Source organism: Phaseolus vulgaris, chromosome 9 (genome assembly GCF_051622355.1).
Source record: "Phaseolus vulgaris cultivar YP4 chromosome 9, ASM5162235v1, whole genome shotgun sequence".
Lineage (NCBI taxonomy): Eukaryota > Viridiplantae > Streptophyta > Magnoliopsida > Fabales > Fabaceae > Phaseolus > Phaseolus vulgaris.
Window position 1 is genome coordinate 11,847,721 of NC_143506.1, and position 3,071 is coordinate 11,850,791.

The following is a 3,071-nucleotide window of genomic DNA, read 5'->3' on the forward strand; positions in this document are numbered from 1 at the left end:
ACCTGGCCGACTCAGCTTGACCTGGCCCAAGCCTGCTTGACTCTGCTCGACCTGGGCACGGGCCAACTCGATTATACTTGGATTATGGCAAACTGAGTTCAACTTGGGTACAGGACGACTCAACTTGACATAAGTCTGGATTGACTGGTCTCGATTTAGGCTCGAGTTGACTCAACTCATCTTGAACTCGATCCGGCTCGGGTTGATTCAAATCGACCTAAGCCCGGGTCGACTCGGTTGGACATTGTCTCATGTCATCTTAGATTGACTTGGATCGAATCGATTCAAATTGACATAGGCTTGGGTCGACTCGGCTAGACCTTGGCTTGAACCGACTTAACTTAACCTAGGCTCAGGTTGACTCAATTCAACTTAGATCCGGGTCAACTCAAAATCCATTTTGGATAATCCAAAAATGTATCTAATTTATATGTAATCCATATCCAATTAAATGGATTGGACTTGAAATCCAAAACTATGGATTTAAATTTAAGATAAATCTATTTAAACAGATTTAAAAATAATATAAATTTGGATAATTATGAATTGGATTTGGGAATTTGAAATTTTTGTATAGGAATAGGTAAGTAGTTAAGTACAAATTCTCAAAGAACGAAAGAATGTGAGAAAAAGAATATCAAACGCAACTTATTGAGATAGTTATTGAATTGGAATTACAAATTTTTCATTCCTTTAGATTTTTTCTGTATGCAACGTAGAAATTAATTATGACAGATATTTTGAAAATGTCATTTGTTGGTTAAGTTCAGAAAAAAAACAAATAAGTGTCTACATCCATTCTCAGCTAACAATAATAGCATGTCAAAACCAATAATTGTGCATGAACTAAATAACCTGTTGAGCAAAGTAGCTTTCTCGATGTTGCTTGTTTTTCAACAACAATGGCCTTGTCAACTATGGGAACATACTCAACTAAACGTCCACCATGACTAGCCTTACCAACCAATCTTGCCTGGATAAACGTGAAGTCACTTAAATTTAAATTTTTTGAAACTTTTTTTCTTGCTACCTCAAGATCAACTATAGTAACAATGTATCATGGTCACTCACCTCTTCATAGACAGGAGCTAACATAGGGCTAATACAGTTCCCACATGGTTTGGGAGAAGCAATGTCTTCAACTTCAGATCCTGATTCTCCTGTAGATGTATCACTACCACCTCTAATTAGTTTTCTCATTAGCCCAAAATCCAAAGAAAGACAAGACTTTGTTAATATAATAACTGAAAAATCCCAACTTACAAATTTTCAGGGTTCAAGATGGTAATGGAAAATTTACCATTGGATAAGATATCTTGTCACATTCAATCACTTTCCCCACGTCGTTAGAAACAGTTACTATTTGTTCAGAACATCCCATTTCACCACTAAGTACCATCTGCATGCCCAAAATTGTTCTAGTTAAATCACAGACACAGTAAGATGAAAAGTAGAATTAAAAACCTGAGAGAACTAATTAAAACTTATTGACTACAGCAGTAACCTTTAAAATGTTTGGGTCCTTCCATGGCCCTTTTTCTGACCTCATACAACCACCTTGATCTACACAAGTACGCATACCACCTGGAAGCTCGCTGCAAAGCTTACAATTAGTAGAATTCTCAAATGACAAGTTCATTGAGAAATCACTCCATTACCAGACTTGAATGTAGAGTTACCTCTCATCTATAATCTCAAGTAATTTACTCTGGAACTTGTTTCCGATAACCTGATGGAACATTCAAGTATCAATTAAACCTATACCTAAATTATCTCCGAGCCAAAAATATGGAAACAATAACTCAAAATTATCACGTACATGGATCTTTGAAGTGGTTTTGGGATCAAGAAATGTTTTAACCGTGTTCCAGAGCATCTTAAAACCAGGACCAGCATTGATGATGAACATTTGACAGAGTGTCTGCACAGTAGAGAATAGAACTTAGAAGCACTAAATGAATGAACAATATGGAAACTCAAACAAAATGAAGATAAAACCTACATACTTCAGGATAGTAATCACCATCAATCTTCTGCAGACGGGTGATCAGCTCCCGTGCAGACTTTGTTAGGTTTTTGAAGCCCTGGAAGCCAAAACACAGCATATTATTAAGTTCAAGTTAAAACGTTGTCTACAAAACATTCATTGACCATCTGGACACATACAACTTACCACGCCTTGAACATCCAAAATAGTTGTACTTGAGTCTATGTGTCTTTAGCAGCTATAGAGCAAGCCGGAAACTTAACAGCAAATGTTTTCTCAAAACTATGAACATGGTATCTCAAATACCTTTCCAAGGTAGTTACTTGCATAAGCTTATTGGGATCAACTTTCCCTAGCCTCTCGATGTTGGGAGCTCTTTAACATCTCGAACATCCTCAATGGAGAGGGAATTGCTCCTGCTACCACCTTTTCTGCTTCTTTTCTTAAAAAGAATGTCTGAATTTGGTTGATGCATTTAGTGCTCTCTTTTTCAGACTGCCAATTCTTGTCCACCGCTCATCCTCTGAATTATTCTCGAAACTCAGTTTCCTCTCTCTTCTTTCATCCAATCCTTCAAAGCCTAATCAAAATAACAATAAACTCAATTTCACAAAGAACTAATAATTTCTTGGCAAGTATCCAATCCATTGAAGCTTAATTCCATTCAATCACGCTCAGCTAGCTAATTCACACCTTTGAATCTAAAAGAAATGAAATCTTTATACAAATTCCTAACCAAGAAACATTGAAATAACTATGATAAAGTACAATTCCAAACAATAAAGGAAAGGAGAGCTTTAGTTACTCACAGTTGTTGGTTGACATGTCAGCGAATATGGAATGGTAGTGAAACAGAAATCAAAGGCACAGATAAATTTCAAAATTTATAACTTTTTGTTTTGGGTTGAATGACACGTAAGTTGGTTCTTTCCTTTTCGGAGTGTTCGTTAATAATGAAGCGGACACACGGAGTGTCGGCGGAAGACAAAATTAATGGTACAATAAATTTGGATACAACGTTATATTATCAGAAACAAAGAAAATCTAATGAACAAATTGATACACGAATCTATCATATATATGC

General features: G+C 36.2%; 1 pseudogene across 1 annotated transcript; it reads right to left on the bottom strand.

Annotated features, from left to right (window-relative positions):
* Positions 1–665: 665 nt before the first annotated feature.
* LOC137822201 (phosphatidylinositol/phosphatidylcholine transfer protein SFH6-like) lies at positions 666–2,812 on the bottom strand (annotated as a pseudogene). The gene is made up of 10 exons (XR_016515758.1): positions 2,797–2,812; positions 2,501–2,567; positions 2,174–2,362; positions 2,007–2,084; positions 1,820–1,921; positions 1,680–1,729; positions 1,505–1,595; positions 1,301–1,399; positions 1,072–1,160; positions 666–973 (listed from the first exon to the last, which is right to left on the bottom strand). The product of XR_016515758.1 is annotated as a phosphatidylinositol/phosphatidylcholine transfer protein SFH6-like (transcript).
* Between the last annotated feature and the right edge of the window lie 259 nt (positions 2,813–3,071).